The sequence below is a fragment of the Protopterus annectens genome, chromosome 2.part0 (assembly GCF_019279795.1).
Source record: "Protopterus annectens isolate FY-2018-M chromosome 2.part0, PAN1.0, whole genome shotgun sequence".
NCBI lineage: Eukaryota > Metazoa > Chordata > Ceratodontiformes > Protopteridae > Protopterus > Protopterus annectens.
In genome coordinates, this window is record NC_056728.1 from 1892506525 (window position 1) to 1892532177 (window position 25653).

General features: G+C 38.3%; 1 protein-coding gene across 1 annotated transcript in view; it reads right to left on the reverse strand.

Annotated features, from left to right (window-relative positions):
* Positions 1-25653, reverse strand: part of LINGO2 (leucine rich repeat and Ig domain containing 2) — a 6800733-nt gene that overhangs the window by 1416481 nt on the left and 5358599 nt on the right. Inside the window, exon 12 of the mRNA XM_044061897.1 lies at positions 7179-7295. The gene's annotated coding sequence lies outside the window, so the exon portion shown is untranslated. The remainder of the gene's footprint in view (positions 1-7178; positions 7296-25653) is intronic.

Below are 25653 nucleotides of genomic sequence, written 5' to 3' on the forward strand. Positions count from 1 at the left end.
GAAAGCCTTGTGATTATCCTTAGTGTCCTGTGCAATTTTTCTCTCGAAGCTGGCCTCAGACAATTTTATGTGTGCCCGTAGTTTTTTGCTAATAGGGTAGAAATGTTTGAGAAATTCCGAAGGATGCATGAAATTTCACATTTATTATAAAGTGAAACATCTTTGGACATCTTTATAATCCCATCAAAGTGATACACTCACAGAGTGCTTTAATAAACAGACCTCTTTCTCTGTGGTTTTGCAACTGTCGAGTTAATAAGTGAAGTGATTTGTGAGCTGATACATCCGACAAAAAAAAGGAAATCAGAACAGTTATATGACATAAATGTTCTGAAACTTTGGCTAGAAATTGAAGGTACTGTAGAAAGAATGTTTGCAGAAAAATATGAGACTCACCTACCATGTGCATTGGCTAAGTAAAGCAGAAGCCCATTATTTGGCTATGTAACAACTGTTTGTAATAACTCTTGGAATGGATAACAAGAGTGGAAAAAATTTGGATTGTGAAAAGACTTTGGTAACATATTTGCTTTGTTTTGCATTCCTTCATTTTTGTATGCAGAAACGTAAACCTGCTGAAATGGAAGAAATACAAAGTTCTGCTTCTTTTTGGAGAAAATGCACACATACACACACACACAGACACACATACACACACTCATATATATACACACGCGTCTACCTATATATCTCTAGCTAGCTAGCTGTACATGCATTAATCATATGCAGTGATTCTGGCAATCTACATTTGTGGTGAAAGTGGTTGAACTATATAATTGAGTTTTCCTCTTTCTCTGTGGTTTTGCAACTGTCGAATTAATATATAAAAGTTTTGGGGCTATCATGATGATAATACTAGTAATAGCAATAATAATAATAATAGTGATGGTGAAGATGATGATGATGATCATCATCATCATGATTAGGATTAAGGTTACCATCCTTTACTAAAGATGGCAGGGGAGCTGCACCTCCTACACTACCTTAGTAATGGGTGCTAGCCCTAACCCCAACGCTGCCTCTGCCCCCAACACTTACCTTACACCTTACCTTAATATAAACATTCCCATAACACTGCCAATACACAGGACACACTCAGACAAACAAACATTCATAAACGCATGCAAACAACACTGTATCTATCCCCTAACCTAATCCTGACCCCATCCCTAAAATACACAGACCCGAACAGAAACATAAAACACCTATCTTTCACTCATACCGACCCTAACCCTAACTCGCATACATATGTACAGATACTCTCAACATTGCACAGCATTGACAATAGCACTGCTCAGCTATCCATACCTTTGACATTAAACCACACCTCCCTGCATTTGTCGAAGAAACGTCATTCGGTAAAACACAAGGGACCCATATATATATATTTTTATTTTAAAATGCCATCTTTTAAAACTAGAGCTATTTACAATTATTCACAGTATTGATAATAGTGGTCTGGAAAACTCTGTGTTGAAGAATTTTTGGTACTCATAGAACATTAGCTGTTAAGCAGTGCCTTGAGTACTCTGATCGACAGAGGATGACAGTAAGTAAAGCAATCACAGACTAACATACCCCTTCCACATAGTGCTTAGCTGTCTCCTCATTAACATATCTCTTAACTGTACAGATTTTCACAGAATGTCAAGATTTTTGCCTCATATTTTTCGTGTGTTCCTCCTAAAATTTGTACCTTTCCGGCAAATAGCTGAGGACTGAAGTCACTGAATAATGACAAACATTTTAAAACTCTACATCCTTCAGAAAATCCATGCTAATGCATAACCTATTATTCTATCAACTTTCTAGGTTTGTAAGAGCGATATTTAAAATCTGTCCCTATTTGTCTTGTCCCTCATCATTTTAGGCTTTGTCCAGATTTTTTGCTCTAAGAGTTTGAGAGGTATGATAACATATCTGAACACGCAGGTGCCCACGGTATTGGGGGACAAAACATGGGTTGGGTTGTGCAGCTAGGCTTATAAAGATGTTGGTGGATATTAACCTAGTATAAATCTATGAATATGGGAAATCCTTTATTTGGGTAAGCAGGCAAAATGATTTGTCTAGCTTAGCAGACTTTGACTGTTTTCCAGCTACAGGCTGAAGGAGTTAAGGAAATAGAAAACAATCTGTCAGCCTATTAACGATGGTGACCTTAAGTCCCTAGATATCGACTTTGTATCTTAGTGTTCCAGGATTCTGAGTCTCAGTAGGAATGGCTGTGCCTATAGGCAATGTAAGACTGGTGGTCACAGGAGGAATGGGATCCAGGAAAATCTGAGTAAATTAATTGGTTGCCTCATCCATATGTGGCCAGGATTTCCTTTCTTATGTTCTTTATCTCAAAGGCTACTCTTTTGTCACATACACACTGCATGCCAGTATAGGCCTTGCAGGTTACTCTATGGCTTAGTCCTGTCTTACAATGCACACCTGCTAATGTTTTTTTCCTGCATCAAAGCATGCCATTGTTGAAAACAAATTCATTAGCTCCCCAGCCCTTCCTTCAGATGTGCTGAGATGAATCTCTCAGGCTATATTTCTGACTGATCTTCAGTCTTTTGAAACACCACACACGTACAGTAAACAATTTTCAGCAGATGAGCCCCTTTCCACTGCACTGGCACAGAGCTAAAGTTGTAACTATAGCCCAGGTGATCCAAGTTAGAAAAGTGTCTCAATCACCTGCTGAAGTTGTCCTGGGGGACGGGAGGCTTTGCCAGCATGCTTGTCTTCTTGGGGGAGGGAGGGTAGAGTGAATGACTGAGCACTCATTCCTGCTGTACAGTTCTCTGTGGGTACTGAAGATCTAACAGGAGCAGTGATTCCAAAGCAGGGCAAGGCAGTCTTGAAGAGCTGCGTCACTGTCAGAGGTGCAGGACATTCCTGATTGATGCCCATTGCATGCTGACCCTTGGGTTAGTTATGTGCATGTGCAGACTGTTTAGGGACTTAAAACCACAACACTTCCTGGTATCAGAAGCATGACACCTCTGCTCTCTGTTGCTCATCTTCTGCCTCCCAGAGGAAAAAGTGGAGTGTATGGAACAGCGGGGAGAGGAAAGCATGATGGTCTCTGAGACATGGATGAAAATCAGCCCCCCAAAAAAACAAAAAACATATTGAGTCCTCCTCTGTTCCCCACCACATCTCATGTACATGTTTATATGCCCTTACTTCTCAAACCTTGTTGAAAACAGTCCAGAAACCATGAAACTCACTGCAGCATGATTAATACTGTTCACTGGTACTTTGTTTACATTGTTACAGATAACTTTACATTCAAGAAGACCAGTTCAAAGATATTTCCCATTACTTTTTGGTACCCATCTTGAGTTTTAAGTCTAGCACTCAGGATAGCTTCTACCATGTGTCTCTCCCATCATATTCTGAAGGTAGAAACAATCCAGTCTGATGCTTGAGGATTATCTTTCTTCAATACTATGAATGACCTTTTATTTGTCCACATTCTTACACTGCTGCAAAGTTTGCTTCCCTCCATAGTTGCACTGGGTGTTCTGAATATATTAGCTATCCAGATGTTATCTCTCATTAACTGAGATGTCTATCATTCATGAAGGCATTTTTTCCCAGCTTCACTCCCAGTTTCCTTTGCAAATAAGTTTGCCTTATTTGCTCATCTTCCACAGTTTGTTGTGTCATTTCTGCATACCTCAGTTCCAGTCAGCGGCATATTCCATTAACTAATTAATGTAGCAAATGTTCAATGACACATGGGAATTATGTTTAACAAAGTATTGCACACCACTTCATTGTTGCACATACCTAAACCTTGCATTCCTTCAATGCACAAGCTAAGAATATTTTAATCATCCATTCTCCTGGCTTAATTTATACGCAGTCTTGTTTACAAATCACCAAACTACCAATCTAGCTTTGAGTCACTATTTGGTGCTTTTGGTTACAGGTATGTAGTTGCTTTACATCCATTAGGTCGCAAATGAAATGTGCGACTGGTCAAATAACTGACTCACAATATTGGAAACTGCACTTTTGACTGTTGCAAACCGCAAAAGTACAACACAGCAAATTCAACTATCCAGAAATGTCAAAAGTGTTTGAAACACCCAACATTTCTGGATATCTCCAACCACCATTGTGCAGGGAGGGGGCAAGCCCCCTTGTGCCCCCCACACCCCTGTAAATGTAATATACTAACTCCCAAGACCACACTACAGTGAAGAAAGGGTACATGTTCTGATCCCCACTGTAGTAGGATCTGCACCCGGAATTTTGAATTGAAATGAGCGAATGCACACTGGTATTCGCTCATTTGAATTCACAACTATGTAATTCGACATTCCCAAATCTATCTTGCCGTTGTACTTTCATACTATATTGCATTGTACAACAGACTCCCAACCTAATGACGGTAAACCATTTAGTTCCTTGTCCTCTCATGTAATTGACTAGTCACTTACTGTTCAGCATCATTTTTTGATCTTAAAGAGCTCATTATATATTCACTTAATTCAGCATGTCTTTCCTTCCTCACCTTTTCTCACATGGTCCTCTCTACCCTGGTATTTAACCACTTTACAGTCTGGAAAGCTCCTTCATCTTCATTACTTTTTTCTTTGCAAAATAGATCTCTTTAATCAGATTATTTGAACTCATAGATATGTATAGTATGATGCACCCACATGCACCCTCCACACAAACACACACAGATGCACCTACCAGCATGCACTTACACACGCATAAACATGGACACAGGCTAACACGTGTGTGAACATACACACACACACACACACACACACACACACACACACACACACATACACACACACACACACACACACACACACACACACACACACACACACACACACACACACACACACACACAGACGCAAACACACACACACACACACACACACACACACACACACACACACACACACACATGCATTGCATACACACGTACATGTACATACAACCACAACAGCATTATATTTCTCATTTAATGTTTAGACTGCTTCTTATGTTCTGATTTATCTTGTCTGTTATAATGGCCAGTGAGGATTTAACACAGAATACTACCCAATTCTGTCTGTTTCCTTTATTCCTCTTTTAATTACTACATTGTATAACAACACTTTCTGTTATGAGCATAGCTCTTGATTTATCAGTGTTGTCTTCTACAGACAAAGTAGCACTGCATTGTGTACTCTCTTTTAAACCCAGATTACCACTGCTTTACTATTACTCAATGCCTATATATATTTTCCCTCTGCGTCCCCTTTCCTGATCCACAATGAATTCCTCTTTTCCTGTTGTTGCTATATTGCTTCTCGTTTCCTGTTTAAACAGTGCTATCTGCTTCATTACCTCCTGCACTACTGGCATTGTAAATAAATGATCGCAGGTTTCATCCTCTTTCATTTCCTTCCTCATGCACACCATTTCTCTTAATTGATACAGTATGTCATTACACAGTGTTCATATCTACATGCCACACTGTTTGGGTACTATGCATTTACCAACATTATCTGCTAACCCTTTTCAGATCTCCTGTTTCTCTGATGACTAATTGGCCACACCACTTAAACATCCTCTCATTGCAAATCAGTGTAGAAATTTCTCCTTTTACACTACATGCAATGTGATTCCACGCTCAGCTTTTATTCATGTTAACGCCTTCACCAATACAGTCACCTTCTGCTTCAGAATTGTGTGCCAAGTCCCTCTTCCCTGCAGTGAAATGCTTCCAAGTTTCCCAACACTGCACTGCCAGTCTTCCCTTTTAAGCCTCTCCATAGTTCAGGATACAATTTCCATTTGCATTTTCCTTATTTTTTTTAATTGTTACCAAGAATGTTACTGAGTGCAGTACTTCAGCACAGATGCCAAACTTTTTTTTGTGTTTTTTTGTGTTAATGTTTCTACTCGATAGGCCTGCAAGAAGAACCATTGCCACTTTTTATAGGTGATTAAGGTTAGAGAACATCGACGCAGATATATTTACATGAGTAGTACTTTCAAAAAAGAAGCACTGAGGTTATGACTGCATTGATTTTACAGTGCACATACAAATCACTTGCACAAAGCAAATAAAGAATCATTAAGCAGAAAGAGATATTTACTCCCCTCCCCGGAAAGCTCTCCTGAAATAAAGCACAATTTCAGATAATGTACCGTTTAAAATTATGGAGGTGGAATAATATAAAGACTATGAATTTAATGTACAGCTACAGGAACAAAACATCATGTATGCTTAATGCCCCTGGATAATACATCAGGCCTCCTAGTGAAGAATGCGATAATCAGGAGTACAAGGGTAGCATGATTTTGTTTACTATTATCCATGCCTTGCTTCCCTTTGGGCAATAACTTTATCTGAAATGCAACTTGTTTCTTTTTTACATGCTGTGCTCATTTCTTTGTCTTCATAATTTTCCTGGCAACATGCATTCCAAATCCTCTTGGGACTCCTACAGTGTTTTTTTTTTTTTTTTTTTTTTTTTTGGTAAGGCTAAGAAAAAGAAAAAAAAAACAACATGTTTAATAATTTTGAGTACTTTTAAACTAAATTGAACTCTCAGTCCCAGAGGTGAGAAAGACAGACTTTCATCTCATGGTGTGTGTGTCTGTGTGTGTGTGTGTGTGTGTGTGTGTGTGTGTGTGTGTGTGTGTGTGTGTGTGTGTGTGTGTGTGTGTGTATCTCTGAAAGACTCAGATTTCAAATAAAGCAGAGATTGCTTATAGGTTTTAGTTCCCTCCCAACAAACAATCTTCAGTTTGATACTAGTAAGTGTCCCTAATTACCAGGAAATGCCACAGTACTTTTACTGGATTGCCCAGTTTGCCTGGTTCACCAGCAGTATCTACTGTGTTACTTAATACCAGTGCAAAACCTTTGTAAAAGAGTTTTGCTTTTGATAAAAGATTGTCTTGACTTTGTTTCCCCACTGAGCTCAATGCACACATCAGTGATAGCTTTATATAAAATGAAATAACTCGCTTCAGGTGATTCTGGAATATGTTCTATTATCTTAACTCATATGTTTTTCTCACAATAAGAAGACAATCTCTCATAAAGTCTGCCTTTCTTTCACAAACAGAAGCCATCCATTTTCCCCCCTTTTCAGTCTATCAACCATCGTGTGAAATCCATCAAGTTTTCATGACAAAAAAATTGCTCAGTTTACCCAGAAATGATGACATCATTAACCTCTCCACTCATGGCTGCTGTTTTATGTTGGCTTGACTGATGACTGAAGGACCAGTTCTCAGGAATCACTGATTTCTCTGCTGCTCCAAAACATCTGCAAGAGAAGGGGTCACATTATGAGCAGCACTACGTTTTTGTCCAAAACAAATTTCATTTGAGTTCTCAAATTGCCTGATAATATTCTCTGTATTTATTTTCTTTCTTGTGATTCTTCCATTATGCATTTTGTTAAGGCAAATATATTGTGCATTTGTACAGTTTTTCCCCTCAGAAATGTATTGCATTACAGTTTTTTTTTCCACTCAGAAAAATATTGCATCTTAAAAGTTTTCATTCACTGCATTGTGAATATTAGGACATTTTATACAGTGGTGCAATTAGAGAACAACATTAATTTTTCTGAATTGTTTTGTATGGGTAAATATTGTTCACAGACATATATCCAAATTTCTAACCATCATCAGCTGTAGAGCTACTCATATGTTGCAGTTTACTAGAATAAGAGGGGTGTCTGGGTGGGAATCATGAGCATGACCTTTCTAAAGTAGCAGGGAGGAGTTGCATTTTACTTTACTGTACCATGCCTCTTCTAGCAGAAAGGAAGTATCTGACAACAAAAATGCCCAAACTGCAGCTGCTGCAAACTACAAGATCAATATATCTATATCTCTAGCTCTATCTATCTATCTATCTATCTATCTATCTATCTATCTATCTATCTATCTATCTCTCTCTCTCTTTATGATTTATTGTTGTGTAATGCTAAATGATATTCTAATGTCATGCAGCCTGGCTAATCTGAATGCCTTCTCACATGCTGATGCACTCTCTGCCAATCTTCTACCACTAGGCTCAATGACCAGTGGGCTTTCTGTTACTTGCCACTCTTACTAAATGCAGCAATATGTTCTTTGTGTATTTACCTGTACTAGGACACTGTTAGCCCATGCTACTGTTATAAGACATGGCACGTTGAACTTAAGTAACATATTCATCGATCAACCTTGTATCCCATGTTGAGGCTTGGCAGACAACATTAGTCAGCAGTTCCACCTGAGATTACTCTTTTGAACCCAGTCATAAAAGAAGAACATCTTGAATGTCTGGCCAGTATGAGGCGCACCACATGGATAGTGACAAGACAGATGACTGAATTTGTGGAACAAGTAATGAGACTTGCAATGTTATACATCTTGTTGGTATTACACATTTGCAAAGGTATCATCTCTTAAAATATTAAGGCATATGCTACAATATCTTGAAGGCAGCCAAAAAGTAAGGAAACAAAAACTTTTCTGACTTTTGACTTTCCAAAATTAGCTAACTTATGTTTAACCAAACATTCAGATACATTCTTGCATCTAAGAAATGTAAAGAGTCAATACTGTGTTAAAATTTGATTCAGGAATCTATCTCCTTGTAGCATACGCAAAGAGTTATAAATGACATCAATAAACCCTATGTATTTTGCAGCCATAAGTGGTGACATGTCAAAGTTGTTAACCATGTGAAGGTGATAATGTTCTATTAAAGCAATTCAGCAAATCCTGATGACTAATGGATTCCACCTCCTCATCAGCTTCATTTGCTTGTTTTAAATTACAATTAAGATGAATAAATCTATGCTTCAAATCCTGAGACAAATTCGTAAAATTGTCATTAATGGAAAAATACATATTAAACAGAGAAAATGAGACATAGGAATATTATTCTTCATATGCTAGGGATGTCAACTATCAGCATCTAACAATGACTTTTTTGAGAAAGGTTTTCTGTAGAGTGTACTCAGTGTAGTCCAATTTTCCCATTTAATAATTTCATAACAGATATATCCAAGAAATCTATTATAACTGTTTCAACCCTAAAGGTAAAAGGAATGTCAAAATTAGTGTGACTGATGTAATAAATAAAATCAATTAATCTGCTCGTGTTACCCTTCAAAACCATACAAATGTCATCAAGATATCTATGCCATATTAATATTTGTAATTATATTTGTTTGTTTGTGTCTTTCGGCTTTTCCCGGTTAGGGGTCACCACAGCGGACCTCCGGTCCGCTAATGATTGGTAATTGATTTTTACGTGCCAAGTTACCAGCCCTGATGCACAACCTACAAGGAAGGTACGCCCATTCACGCACCATGCAGAAGATGTTCTAGCTGTGAATTGAAACGGACAGCGTCTTACTGTGAGGCGACAACGCTACTGCAGCACTACCACCACAGAACAATATCTGTAATTATATTAAAATGTAAAAAAATTATATATATATATATATATATATATATATATATATATATATATATATATATATATATATAGATATATAAATCTGCATAGAAGGGGCAAAAGATGTCTCCATGGCTGTACCTTTGAAATGAAGATAAGATCAGACTTGATATGTGAAAGTATTCTTGGTAAGCATTAACACTGTCAAATGATCTTACAAAAATCAATAAATTCAAATGTGTTTAAGGACTAATAAAAAATTTAATGTCCCAAACCAAAATGATGAGAAGTATTCATGCAGAAGAAGAGAATATCTGCTCTGAATCATAAGCATTTAGTATCTACCAATACCTTCTGCATTAGGTCTAGGAAGTGAGAAGACATGCTGAAGTGTGCTCCAAAACAAGTTCTGAACACACCTCCAAAAAAATCTGATAACAGTTTCATAAGTGGGCCATGGCCATATAAATTGATTTGCCAGGCAGTTGCTGGCATAGTTTTTGGTGTTATTCTAAGGGGATATAATACATATTAGTCTATTAAGAGAGGGTAGACAATCATAGCTCCTTTGTCAAGATGACATGACCAACTCAATGCTTTCTTATATTGCTTGCAAACTTGTTCTCCCCCATAGTGACATTTTAGGCAATGTCAGAATTTCCAAGCTTGCAGCATAAAAAGACAAAAATCTGAATAACATAAGGGTATTGCTGTTTAATGCTAAGAGTGTTAACAAAAAACTCCACTTCCATCAATCACTCCTTATCTTGTACAACATTGATATATGCATTGTTGCAGAGACCTGGCTGTAGACCAGTGAGAGCATTCCATCTGTGCACAGTTTCATGGCTTATCCCACTTCATGTCTGCCACATTAGATGTAGACTCTTAAGAGGGATATGTATCTATTTTCTTAAAAAAAAACTCACCTACAGTCTCATTAGACAAGATAACAACCTAGAACTCCTCCAAATCACCTTACTGTTAATAAACCCCCTTATCATGTCATATCATAGGTAACTATAGGATCCTCTCTGTGATCCCACAACTTAAACCTCCTATTTAACCAGCATGAAGTTTCTATTCATTAACAAAAACATCATGCTATGAGATTTCATCTAACATTCCACTAAATGGGAAATTCATGCATCTTCAGACATGTATGTCCAGAAATTTATGGACATCATCAATACGAGCAGTCTTGAACAGTTAGCTTGCCCCCCAACCAGAAGCTGTAAAATACTGGACTCAGTCCTTACCAAACATGTAATGTCTTTCTTTCTTGCACGCGATTGGAATTCACTCCCACCCCTCATCCGTACTATGAGCAACTTCCCTTCATTCAAAACCTTACTTCACTCACACCTAACTTCACAATGGTATGCTCTTGCACTCATCCTACATAATCTTCTCACACTCTATTAACCCTATAGAAGTCAAGTCAAATTCCAATGTCCTTCCAGGTCAAATGTGACCACTAAACATTGGCATTCACTTAAAGACTGAAGCTGGAAGCTTGAAACTGAAAGCTTGGTATTCAGAGATTACATCAAGGGAAACCATAAAAAAAATATGAGTGAGGATCTGTCTCAATTCCATGGCCCATTCTATCTGCTTACATGGAATCCTTTACTGCAAGATTCACTGCACAAGTAAATAGTTGCATAACTGCATCTGTCCCTCAGAGAAGTAAATACAATGCCAAAAAAATGGTGGAAATATAAACGGCTCCATAATAAAAGAAAAAAAAGCTCATTGAATACAAAAATAAATTTTATTCTCAAGACACTCATAATACCTGCAAAAAAAAGGATACCAATAATATTGTTGATAAACTTCATAAGGAACTCGGGGCAGTAATCAAATCAACCAATGCCATATATGAGGTAAAATAGGCACCCAGGTGATGAATAACTATAGAGCGTTCTTTAACTTTGTTAGAAATCTCAGAAACAATTCCAGCACTGCTCAAAGCTAATACTAAAGCAAATAGCATACTTAGACAAAGTGGACATAGTATACTAGAAGAGAAATCTAGTTCAAACATTACCTCCCATTCCTACTATATTCCATGATCATATACCTGCATCTACACCTCCCAAGTCTTCCATCAACAAGTCCTAAAGGCCCTATCCAAAGCCAGATTTACTACTTCTGTAGGACATAATAGCATACTGAACTGCCTATTGGTTAGCCTGAAACATGACTCATCAGGTTCCCCTACACAGGTTATTCAATGTGAACCTCCAAACAGGCTTTATGCTGGATAAACCTGGGATAGCAACAGTCATCTTCCTTATACAATGGTGAAACTTCAACAGACCCAAGAAACTATAGATCAATAAGCCTGGTCAGCCTCATCTGTAAGGTTATGAAAAGAATCATTATGGAATCAATAAATAAAGATATAGGTAACCTATACACTCAGTTTGGATTTGTCATGGGAAGAACCTGCCTATTTATACTGGTTGACGTCTTCAAAAATGTTAGTGAAGGAATGCATAAGGTCAAATCATCACACACCACATATCAAGACAACAAAAGTCTTTCAATACCATCCCACACTGTGGTATCATAAATAAAGTCTCCCAGCTAAATGTAAACCCCCTATGTAATTCATTGGATAGCAACATGACTCTCAAATAGAACAGCTCTACCTCAAAAAAAAAAAGCCAAGACAATTGTAAACTTGTTGTGATCATAAATTCTTGAGAACACACCAGCATCCTCCAAAAGGGACTTTCTCAAACACATAGCTGGTTTCAAACAATGGACGAAATCTAAATGCCAAGAAATGTCAAACTGTATCCTTATGCAAGCATGACTTCCATTGTAAATATCACACTGACAACATACCCACGAAAGGGATCTGGGAAGCTATGTCGGCGTAAATATCACATTGACAACATACCCACGAAAGGGATCTGGGAAGCTATGTCGGCAATGAGCTGTACTGTGATTATCACATTTCCACTATCATGAGGAAGTTGTTTTTCATTTTCAGTTTTTACACATACTAATATCTAAGGTGTGGATCTCAGATCCAGGAAAGAAATGATTCCATAAAACACAGCTTTTATCGGGCTGATTATTGAATATAATGACCCATTAGGTATGCACTTGTTCAAACACTTGTTAAAACTGAAGTGACCACAATGTTTGCATGATTAAAAAATCAAGAGATAAAGTCACAAAAACTATATGTAACCTTAAAGCTTTGTCTTTCTAATTGGTGTAATACATGCTGCTGATTGGCAACTTGTATCTCATGTATAGAGCCTGAGCAGATGCCATCCTGTCAGGTCTATTGCACATTCACAAGTTCAGTGGTAGAGTGAACACCCGCTCGTGTAATCTCAATCTCTTTTGCAACATAAATAGAACATTTTGGAGGGAGAGGTATGTATTACAGATAATTCCTCTTCTAGTATAGGATCATAAGATCATAGGAGATTACTAGGCTGTCAACGGTAGCCATTTCATCCCAATGTCATACCACAGAAATGTTTGTAATCCACAAAAAGCAAACTGCAAACCAAGGTAGTTCAAAAGTATGGACAAAATGCACCTGAAGGGATACACTAGACAATCTCGACGTACTGAAATCTCAAATTTCAGTACATCGAGACCGAATAGTGGAAAGTGCAGTTACTCAAAACTACACTATGCCAAATGCGGAAGTGTCGAATCCACAAATGTGGAATCTGCCACTTTCGAGATGTCGCGTTTGTTACATGTGGTGCGGTTTGTGTCTTTATCTGGGGTTTCAGGTAAGTGTTGTGTGTTTGAGGATATTGGGTAAGGATTTTAGTGTGTGTGAGTGTGTGCGGTGGTGTTTTTTGTGTGTTTGTGTGTTTAGTGCGACCTCGTATGTGTGTGTGATTATGTCCTGTTTTGTGTGTGTGTGTGTATGTGAATGGTCGCGGTTGTGGTATTTGTGATTGTGGGTTTTCGTGTATGTGGGTTTTCGACTATTCAGTCTCGAAATACTGAAATTTGACATTTCAGTACTTTGAGATTGCATAGTGAATCCACCTGAAGCCAGAATTCATGATAAAAAGGTTGTATTAATACTGAAATGCTAAAAAAACAAGTAAAAGATAAGGCTTTCATCCTAATCTAAACGTCTTCATATAAAACCATGTTTGAAAAACTGATTCCATATATACACCAATCTAAGGAAGGGAAATAGATCACATAAATGCCAAGCCAGCATTGATGTCATCTTTCCTTTGGGAGGATTTAAAGAGGATTTTTAGAAGATTTAAATGGCCATAGAGGTAAAAAACTGACATGAATTGCAACAAAATTAAAGTTAGTTTATACAAGTGCTTCTGATTGATTTTTTACATATTAATAATATACTGACAACATATTGTAGCCATCACCTTTCTAAAGATTTCCACAGGTGATGGATATTTGGTCATTCAAACCAGGCCAGTTCATGGCATTAAGTTTCAATTGCAGTGAAGTTTAAGTTTTTCAAGACTGAGTGTCCACAGGTCCCCTCTATCTGAAAGGACAAATTGTTCTAAAATGAAAAATGTAAAGGTGCGGTCAGGGTATTCCATGGTATGTTTGGAAAGCACATTGTTATTCCTTTTAGTTCTAAAATCAAAAGTACACACATAAAATCTGTGACGTAGACACCTTTCTGTCTTACCAACATAAAACCATTCACAGTGTTGGCAGTGAGAACAATAAATGACTTTAGTAGAATTACAATTAGAATATTCTTTAGGTCTAAAGTTGACACCATTAATGACAAATTAATTACTAGTTAAAATACACTGGGAATACCAGCAGCTGCTACATTTCAACATCTCTATGTGCTTTGATTTCTGTACTGATTTCTTCTCAAATAAGAAGTCCCATAGAGGCTGAAGTTCCCTAGAGGCTGTGCTTTTTGCCTCAGACAGGGTTTGAGTACATCCCCTTCAGATATGTAGGGTGAGAGGAAGTTTGAGGGATGGTTTGCTGCATGTTAGGAGGGGATAAGGGAGTGAAATTTTCACCAGACCTATCCACTAGCAGGTTTTTCTATCTCTGTGGGATCAGTGTATGTGATACCATTGGCCACTAGTTCTGCATATGCTTGGGTCTTCGCTTTAGGTTACATACATAGCTGTAAAAAGTCTCATGGTTATTCTTGGCTGTATTTGCTAAGTTTCTCTCAAAGGAGCCCTTGGAGGATTTGACAAGTTGTCTTATTTGCCTGTTAAGGCTGAGGAAGGTACTTTTCCATTGTTAGGGCCTTGCCCTTGTTTTCTTGGACAGCAACTTTTTGTGTTTATTTTAACGTAGGATGTCTACTATAGCAGCTTGCTTTCACTTGGGGCTCTGGCTTTGATTCTTTCTCATCCTGTCGAGTTTATATACTTATGCAAATGATTGTACAAGGCTTTAGTGTAAATGTCAGCATAGTTACCACTTCCAGCTTGGGGTGGGGCTTGGAATGCATTTATAACTTCATCTAGGGGGGCATAGTTTGCCTTGGTGAGGTTGTTTAGTCTGATTCACCCTTTGGGAGTTCTGGTGTTAGTGCCGGCTTGAAGGGGAATGATTTGTGTACAGTTTTAACTAATGAGGGTCTGACATTTGCAGCAGTGCACCTGTTTGACATGTTGGTGAGGATCAAATATAGAATGTCTATAACATTGTGGTGAACTTGCACACACCTGACCTCCCACACAACAAACTTCATGTAACATTCAACTATCAATGTGCACAGAGGCACACACAAAATACACTTCTTCTGTGGGGAAAGTCCCCTCCCCTCAACATATCTAACAATGATTTTTCCCTTATATTGGGTTAAATCCCAAATGGGATAAAGAGCTGAATTAACAATCCTTCTGTACCCCATCCATCTCTAGCTCCTTCTGCATAGCCTCCCCCTCTCAAGCTCCAAGGACCTAAACTCTAACAAACACTTTTAAAAAAATACCACGTCTCCCACCAGCACAGTTACCCATTTTTTTCATCCTATCCTGTTGCTTCCTTCATGCTTCTTAGTCACTAGCCCCCCATTATTCCATCCTCTATAAGTCCCTATATCCTGGAAAGCTCCCCAGTGTGAGCTTTGCTAGGGGTCTCCCTCCCAGGAGATTCATATACATGTTCGTCTAATTTTTAATATATAAAGTCTCAGGTGAGACTGCTGTCAGTTTGATAAACAATCACTGCAGTGATACATATGACTCTCAACATTGTTTACAGAAGTAATGCTAGATTTACAACAGGCGTGTTGCTTGTTTTGTCTTATTATCATGCATGCTTTAGAGTACTAATGAGCTTTTATTGTGAATTTAGGATTCAAGCTAGTTTACTTGCACTTATTTTGGTCTGTAGCCTGAGTTCATCTTGGTTCATGACTGAGAAAGGTCAGTAGACCAGCATACACACACTGGTAGCCAAACAGAAAATATAAATACTTTTCAGGTCAGTGAATGGTAGAGTATGACTGCCCAGTAGTCATAGACATGTCAGAATTGTTTTCCTCAATAAGCAATAACCTCATGATGGATTATAATATTAATTGTAGATACAAGGGGGGATTCTGGGTTCACAGGGATGGCACACCTTGCCATAAGATAGGATATATGGGTAAACAGTGCCACCCCAAGAAAAAACTTTTTTTTCATTTTCTGTAGTTTTGATGAATGTTTGTGCATGTGTATGTATGTGGCACATGCATGTGTGAGTGCATGCTTTGCTATTCATTGTGTTTGATTTGTGTTGCAATTGCAACCATGAAGTTGGATTCCTGGGTGTGTTACAATCGTAGGTGCTGGCTTTACAGACTTTACATAAATCTGAGGAAACCTTGTTTGCAAAGGAATTATCAAAACACAGAAACTACTATTACTGACACTTTGGAATTAGAAAACTGTCCAAACCTTAAGATAAATACTCATATATCTGTTAAAGCCTAGTTTATATTCTCAGTTTATACTTTAGGTACAGGTCAATGCGCGTCTATATTATCTTATCGAAGTTTCAGAATATCGAATCTGATATGGTTGACACCATATCATCGAATTCTGAAACAGTGAAAGATAAAAAAAATGCCTAAAAACAAAAATAAATAAAAACTTACCTTTGCATGCAGGGGTGCAAGCCCCCCTGCACCCCCACACCACCCCTACTTAAATATACCAACTCTGAGACCACACTACATTAAACTAAATGGGAATCTCCCCTTACGGAGATTTCTGTTTAAACTTTCAATGTTTTTTGCTTTCACTAATCTGGTGCTGACAATATCAGCTTTGATATTGTCGGCCTTCAACAACGTGAAGTAGACTTGTCAATGCAGATTTAAGTAAGAATAAACAAAAGGGATTATAAATGCTTTTGTCATGGCTGACTACACTATAAAGGTATTTTGAAGTCTTAAATTAATATCTGCAAATCACACAATCCAAATTGCTGGAGTGAGTTGCAATAAACCGAGGTACAATACGTGCATGGATGTTTTGCTATAGAAGTCACAGTTAGCTTGGTTCCTATGTGTGCACCAGCAGTGAAGTCTTAATTTTGGAGATTTCTCCTTTCTTTGTGTTTGTGTGACTATGGAGTTGGTGTACATTTGCTCCCTGCAAAATCCACTTACAGCTTGACTTTTCATTTCTTTTGGAGGTTTGGTAACTTCATTTCACTGATGAAATTTCTCAGAATACTTTGTTCTGACATTTCATACAGGAAGCAGTTAAAAGCCACCAAAATAAAAAAAATAGTTTGTTACCAGATATATGATAGATCTTCCAGACATTCAGCTTGAACAGACTTGGTTCCTACATGGAGAAAAATATCCGCACATCTGGCACAGTTTTTTATTTGTCCATCTATTTTGTACATGATACTTTTATATTTTGTGTTGATTCATCAAATTCTGAAACAACATTGAGAAGTTAACCTAAATTTATGTGGAAAATTAATTTCTTAGGATGCAGTCTGGATTATCTTATGCATTTTGAGTGAAACTCCAGTAACTTGTTGCATTTACATACAAAAACAATAGATTCTTGATATATTTTCATAACTATCCCAAGGTTTTGTTTAGAAATACCTAGAATTAATTCTTGAAGGACTAGTGCTTGATCAAGCACTTCCCTACCAAATAACAAGCAGTTAATCAGATTGCTCTGTAAAAATGTTCGTAGGTATTTATAAAATGTTCTGATATACCTTCTGGTAATCTGAATTCTGAAATTATACTATTATGATTGAGTTTATTTAGTTATTTAATGCAGCACTTAATTATGGACTGAGTGCAATTAGATTAATGCAATTGTGTTTTTAGTGATGGTGGAATCACAGTAGTGCCTGCTGTCATACTGCCGATGTGATGTCACTGATGTTGATAATTTTACTAACACTGTAACAATGCAGCAATGGAAGGAGATGTAACATGACATCCTGCCAGCATTTGTATTAAAAGTGCAGCTATGCAACGGGAAGCAGCTATAATGCTGGCAGTATAATCCTGTTGATGCTGGCAGCTGTCCTAACATGGTAATTATTCTGAATACAGTAGGTGCACGTTTGTACTCCTGGTCTGCCAGCATTTGGAGAGGCGCAAGCTCTATGCCCACAAGAGCACCACTGTTGAGTCTGTCACACCAGAAATGGCAGATCTTGAGTGAGAAGGAAACAAATAGTCTGCATTAATAGTCTGATAATAGCAATATGATAACAGCCATTCTGTGTTAGTAGTTCTATTGAAAACACAATCCTTGCAATTCCTAATAAAATAACTCCTTCTTTGACAACTTTTGCTTCCGTATATAACCCATTTAATACCTGCTTATATCACAGGGAATTAGCCATTTGCAACAAATTTTTAAGGACTCCTCCTTTTTGCCCATTAAAACACACATCCAAAGTCCAGAATGAAGCTATCAACCCAAGTTGCCACCAGAGAAATGCAGTATACAATAAACTGTTACTAAAAGAATGCCAAAAACATGGCAATGAAAAATTTTATTAATCCACACAAGTGCTTTCGTCTTTGATGATTCAAAGACTTTATCAAGATGTAAACCAAACAGGAAGCACACTATAAATACACTCCCCACCCTCCCATCACATCAATTAAAACCCATCACATAACCATTATCCATTTACCAGTTATATTGATTAATTTTTACATGCCTAAGAATTATGTGCTAAATAAAAAGTAAAATATTTAAAAACAATCTGACAAGATGAAAACAATCTGACTAGGTAAAAAAACAACTTCTTCTACTAAATGAATATGCAACATACACACTTAACTCAGACATTATAAAATTTAAAAAATGTATGCTCAACAGTAAAATCCCCATACTTAGATCTATTAACCATATACTCATATGTTTCAAAAACATAAAATAAATAATTGAATGCGTATACATACATATATTGACAATTGGCACCAAATTTTATTATCTTTCCAGTGCCTTCAATTTAAAAAAACAAGCCAAAGAAAACATATCATTCAACCCTGGCCATTTCATTGCATTTGTCCTTAGTTGCCAAAATGCCTCCAATCTTTCTAACTGAAGATGCAGTGGACCCCCCCCCCCCCCCCGCCTGGGGTCTTTCCTTAACACGTCAATTATGGCAAACTTGTATGAATGCCCCTCATAGTCAATACAATGTCTGGCCATTAGTACTGTTTTTAACCTAATGTCCCTCAAATGCTCATAAATTAGATTCCTGAGTTTTCTCTCAGTCTTTCCTATGTTAAAACATGGACATTGCATACATACTGCACAGTAAACAACCCTATCAGATTGACAAGTAAATGTATCCTTAAAACCAAACCCCTGCCCATTAATGGTAACACAGGAGCCCACCTTAACATACTCATATTGGTTACATGCTCCACATTTGTTCATGAAGCCATCCCAACATCCTCCTTAGTGCTTTCAAGTAGATTTTTCAAACATCTACCATTTTTGTAAGCAATTACCGGGGTACTGTTGATACATTTCCTTATCTCATCACATGATAACAGGATGGCCCAATTCTTATGTAGAATTTCAACAATCTGTCAACTATCTGCACTAAAAGTGGTGACAAAAGCTGATCGGAAGTTATTACGGGTCCCTATTCCAGACTCACTCCTTCTACTAGCACTGGATTCTATAACAGCTCCCTCGGTGCTTCTGAGCCCATTTCCAACCTGCCATTAACTATCCCATCCCCTACCTGGATAATATAGCCTTAAAGTGGCCCCTTTCCCTTTTGTTGATAACCTCCAACATCACTTCCTCAATCAATGAGGAAGAGTAACCCCTTCTCAGAAACATAGCCTTCAAAATATCACATTAGTTAAGGAAGGATTCAAAGAGGGACACCATACCTGCTGCCATGGCAAATTGCCCCTTAATGACCGCCTTTTTCTGTTTATATGGATGCAAACTACTGAAATGCAGAAAACTATTTGAATAAGTCCCCTTCCTATATATTTCAGCCATAAAGGAATGGGAGCCAGTGTCCTTAATTAATTTTACCTCCAAATAAGGTATTTCATTTCTTGCCACCGTATGTGTGAACCTCAAAAAGGGGGTAGATCCATTGATGCAGGTTAAAATTCAGAAATCAAGTTGAAAAGGCCATCCCACAACATAAAAATATTATCCAAATAATGGACATACATCTTACAATAGGGAAAAACTGTGAGTCATACAGAAATTTCTTCTCCCACTGGATCATAACCATGTTCGCAAAAATACCTCCACACGGTGAACCCATGGCAACCCAATCAGTTTGAAGATAAAACGCACTGTCAAATAAAATGCAATTATTCTTTAACACCAGTTCAAACACTTGTTCATACACATTAATCCTATATTGAGGTATCCCCTTAGATAACAAAAACTCACATACCCACTCTATTTCAATGTCATGGAGTATCACCGTATAAAGGTCCTTAACATCTACTGTGATGAACAGCCCTGACTCAACATACCTTAGATTGTTAATCCTATCTAAAAAATCCCAGGAGTCACTGCACATATTGCTCTCAACCACTAACAAAGGTTTCAATTTGGTATCAAGAAATTTTGCTGTCGCGTATATTATGGACCCCCGGCCATCAACAATCGGCTGCATTGGGGGATTAGAAAGGCTCTTGTGGATTTTGGGCAGCCTAAAAATGGGATTCTTGTGTGGGGAACCAAAAGGTAATTTAACTCATCGATGGTTAGTGACCCCTCAGAGAACAGGTCATTCAACTCATTCCTGATTTTTCTATATGACCCATTAAATTCATTCAATGAGATCCTTACATAATGAGTACTGTTCAGCATCTCCTTCATTCTTGTATTATAATCCATCAGGTCCATCGCCACCATCCCCCCACCCTTATTAGGTTTAATAATCCTAACATCTGGGCTGCCCCTAAGTTTTTCTAAACTCACTTCTTCAGTTTCACTTACATTAAAATTAGTTTATGCTTAGCAATGTTCCTCATATCAATTTCACATACCCTTTCAAAAATTTGTAATGAGGGGTGCAGAAGGGGATTAAAGGTACTTGAAACATGCAAGGGATTCCCTACATATTCCACCGACTGGAAATACAGATTAAAATTCAGTTTCCTGACAAATTGCTTCAAATCCACTAATAGCATTTAGCAGGCACAAATGTCAAGCGTTTAGCAAGTAAATCACAATCTGCAACTTCTATCTGTAATGACGAAAAGTTAAATACATTAAAATCACCAGTGGAGTTCTGTAGGATCCTGCAAGCATCCACAACCTCATCATGACTAACAGGCTCTACCCTTAAAAACCTCCCCTCCGCCCCCCCCCCGATGAGGCCTGTAATCCCCCCCCCCTGTTAATAGCCGTGTTCACATAAGAATCTCCCACCCTGTTGTAACATTCCCTCAAACTTTCCGACCTCCTCAACGGTGGAAAATCCCCTTCTTCTAAAAAGGGGGAGAAGCACTTTCATATTTGAATTAGCCACCTTCACAAAGATCCACCTATAAGCTAGATTTTTTGCAGATTATATTGCCATTTAGGGTGTTACAAGCGGTAGTTTTGTATATTTTAATCTGTTTGCCAATAAAACATTAACTGCCTGTTCTAGCAAAATAAAAGCTATAATATATTCAACCCTGTAACAACTGAAATAGAGCCACAAATAGTTCATAGCTAACACAATACCAAATTATACACACTAAGACTGTGTTTGTGATATGTAGACGTCTGGACAACCCCAACACCTTTCTCTCATGGCATCAGAAAAGTAACTCACCAAAGTGAGTAAAAAATGCTGTAAAGTAGCAAGGTTCCTCCCAGTAAAAAAAAAAAACATCTGGATGGTTATTTTAATTATAGTGTGATTACTTTCAAATGAATGTAAAAGTAATCACACTATAATTAAAATAACCAAACCAGATGCTTTTTTTTACTGGGAGGAATGTATCCCGTGGTGGTGGTAATGCGGTAGCATTGTCACCTCACAGTAAGACGCTGTCTGGTTCGATTCTCAGCTAGAGTGTCTTCTGTGTGGAGACATGCGTGAATGGGCATACCTTCATTGAAGGTTGTGCATCAGGGCTGGTAACTCGGCACGTAAAAATCAACTACCAATCATTAGAGGACCAGAGTTCCACTGTGGCGACCCCTAACTGGGAAAAGCTGAAAGACACAACAACAACAACAACTTTTATATGAATGTAACTTTGTCTGTGCCACAAGTGATAATTCAATAAAGATGTTTGAAAAAAAATAATATCAGCAATCAGAACACTGAATTGTTGTCATGACAATAGGCATTGCTGGGTAAATTAAGTGTTTTAGATGACTGTACATCATCTCTGTCATTTTATAATCCTTGACAACCACCCAGAGCACCATTGTTTTCACTTAAAAAAATGTATGGTGGTTCCCTTTCACCACCTGTGCCAACCCTCTGCTCTTCCTATGTGGTTATCATACAATAAAAAATCAATAAGTGCAATGGGTGATTCCAATAGCCTAAAATGACTTTTACTTAAAGAGGCATGTTTGGTCTACAGAAAGTATCAGAGAATCCCTTGTCCAGAATATGGCCTACCAGTAACAGTGAACAATTCTGACATAAATACTACAAAGTTAAATTACACTGATGTGAATGTAGCAATACTACCAATTTATTAATAAAACTAAAAAACACAGCACAATGGGGCCGGAACATCGGAAATAATCCACCTTCGTTTAAAAATCCAAGTTTTAATATAGATGTGATAAAACAAGCCAATACAATCCACAATAACATAAGCTTACGTTATTGTGGATTGTATTGGCTTGTTTTATCACATCTATATTAAAACTTGGATTTTTAAATGAAGGTGGATTATTTCCGAGGTTCTGGCCCCATTGTGCTGTGTTTTTTGGTTTTTGAAGTTTTCGTTTATCGTGATTTATTAATAAAACTAATAGCTACCTGTAGATGTAAGGACAATTTTCCTGACAAACACTTTCATATTTCATCTGATAACTATGAGATACAACCCATCACACTATCTATTAATGAAGCTTCATCCGCTCATCAGATTGGGCTTCTATTTCCAGTGTGATGTCCATAGGTATTCACCCATGCTCTTTACCGTGTATGAGTGAGATTTTTATTTGAAGGTATTAAAATACAAAACACTTGTCTACCAAACATACACACTATCCGAAAATCTGTTTTGTAAAAGTCTTGAAGAAACAGGTCACCTCACAAGTACATTGCAAACTTTTTAAAGTGTTCCTGATGTGTAAGGCTAAAGTTATTCTTAGTTACATGGATAGAGTTTTGAACACAAAACTCTATCCATGTAACATGCAGAGGTGCAGCGATTAATGTTGTCGGCTCACAGCAAGAGGTTCTTTGGTTCAATTCTTGGCTGGGGTGTCTTCTGTGTAGAGTCTGCATGCCCTCCCTGCATTCACGTGGGTTTCCTCCCACATTCCAAAAACATGTCTGGAGCATTTCTCCCCAGGCATCTTCTGAAAATAGGCTCTGTCCTATTTGGACTTTCCTGGTCAACAAATATAAAATAAAAAATAAATAAATTTGAACTACTCATTCAATCCTCTACAATGACAGTTAGTTTGTGTGATTGGAGGCAATATTCTTTGTGAAACTGAGACTTTATCATAGGTTCATAGGTAGGTACTAGGCTGTTGGCCCTAGGGCCTATATTAGCCTAGCCAAAGCTACCCTGGCTTTCGCCACCCAAGAAAATTATTTTCCTTTGTCACTGTCGAGCAGAGCCACAGAAGTGATCCCCGGGGTGAATTTCCTATCTCCCATCCAATCATCAAGATTTTTCTTGGAGTGCTAATGAGGAGCTTTGTTTGATATAGATAGGTAGTTTGTTCCAGAGTATGGGAAGTCTCTGGTCCAGGAATCTATCCCTCCAGCATGTTCTGTTTATTTTGGTGATGAGGTTTAGGTCCCTAGAGCGTGTAGCTCGTAGGGATTGGGATTTCTTTAAGTGGAGCATGTATAAAAGCTCTGGGTTTGACATAGCTTTGTGTGTTAGACAGAGATCGTCTCTGTGTAGGCGATATGCAACAGAGTAAAGCTGCAGTTTTTTGAGACGGTCTGCATAGGGCATCTCTTTGAGGCTGGTAATCCTCTTTGTGAGGTATTTCTGTGGCCTTTCCAGTTGTTGTAGATGTCTTGTGAGGAACATACCAAAAGGGGCATTGTATTCTATAATGGGTCTAATGAGTGACGAGTAGAGGGGAACAATGACCTTTTTTTTCCTGGATGAGAAACCTTTTGTGATGAGGTGTGCCACATAGAAGGATTTCCTGACTACTGTGGCGAAGTGATTATCAAAGGAGAGACTACTGTCCACCTGCGTCCCAAGGTCTCTTATCACACTTTTGGTGTTTAGTAGACTAACACCTATGTGGTAGTTTATGGGTACTGAATTTTTACCAAAAGGAATGACAATGCACTTTTTGGCATTGCGCTTGAGGCCATGGCTTTGACACCAGGCATCTGTCTCAGCACGGCCCTTTTGTAGGATGTCCACATCGTTTGGAGTTTTGATTATGGCTCCTAGTTTGCAGTCATCTGCGAACTTCGTTAGCCAAAGACCTTCTGCGTTGGCCTGTACTTCAGAGAAGTAGATACCAAACAGGAGAGGACCCAGGACTGAACCCTGTGGTACTCCACTTGTCACTGGTCTGAAGCGGGATTTGGAGTCTGCTACTTTCACAGTGTGGGTTTTGTCAGTGAGCCAGTTGGCAACCCATCTTGTGACATAGGGATTTATACCTAGTTTAGTGAGTTTATCTATAATTCCAGAGTGGGGGATGGTGTCAAAAGCCTTGGCGAGATCGAGATGGGCTGCGTGAACCACCTTAGCCTCATCTACGGCTTTTGTGACTGCTTCAAAGAAGTCTATCAGGTTTAGGAGACATGATCTGCCTTTTACAAACCCGAACTGGGTGGGGTCCTGAGTTTGGAGATTACCAATTTCATTGTTTATAAGTTCCATGATGATACGCTCTATAGCCTTGCAGACCAGGCTCGTTAGGCTAATAGGGCAGTAGTTTCTGGGGTCTGTGGTGGCTCCCCCTTTGTGGAGTGGGATAACTGTCACTGTGCGCCATTCAGTGGGCACATAGCCTGAGGTGAGGCTATGATTGAACATGGTACTTAGGTGGGGTGCCAGTTCGTTCTGTAGTTCATGTAGAACACAGCCTGGGATGTCGTCAGGTCCCATGGATGCTGTGTTCTTGGCTTTGGATAGTGTGTTTTTTTACCTGTGCAGCCGTGATTACAAGAACTTTGCATTCTTCTGGTATAGAGATGGGCCCTTTAGGGGATGACAGAGGGGTAAATTTAGCACAAACCTATCTGCCAGGATGTTGGCAATATCCGTTGGTTCTGTATATTTAGTGCCATTGTGCTGTAACTCAGAGCAGATCTGAGTGTTTCCATTCAGATTCTTGACATAGCTATAGAATGCTTTGTGGTTGTCTTTAGAGTCAGTGGCGATTTTGTTTTCATAACTAGCTTTGGAGGATTTTATGAGGGATCTCAGCTTCTTACTGAAGCTGACCAGGGAGTTTCTCCAATCATGGGATTTTACTCTTTTTTGCAACAGTTTCTTTCTTCTGTTGTAGGGTTTGTTTATTGCAGGGGACCACCAGATTGGTTTCCTTTTTTTGGAGGATAGCATCTTGGTTCTGTTAGGGATTGCACGATCCATGCACTCATGTAAGTGCTTATAA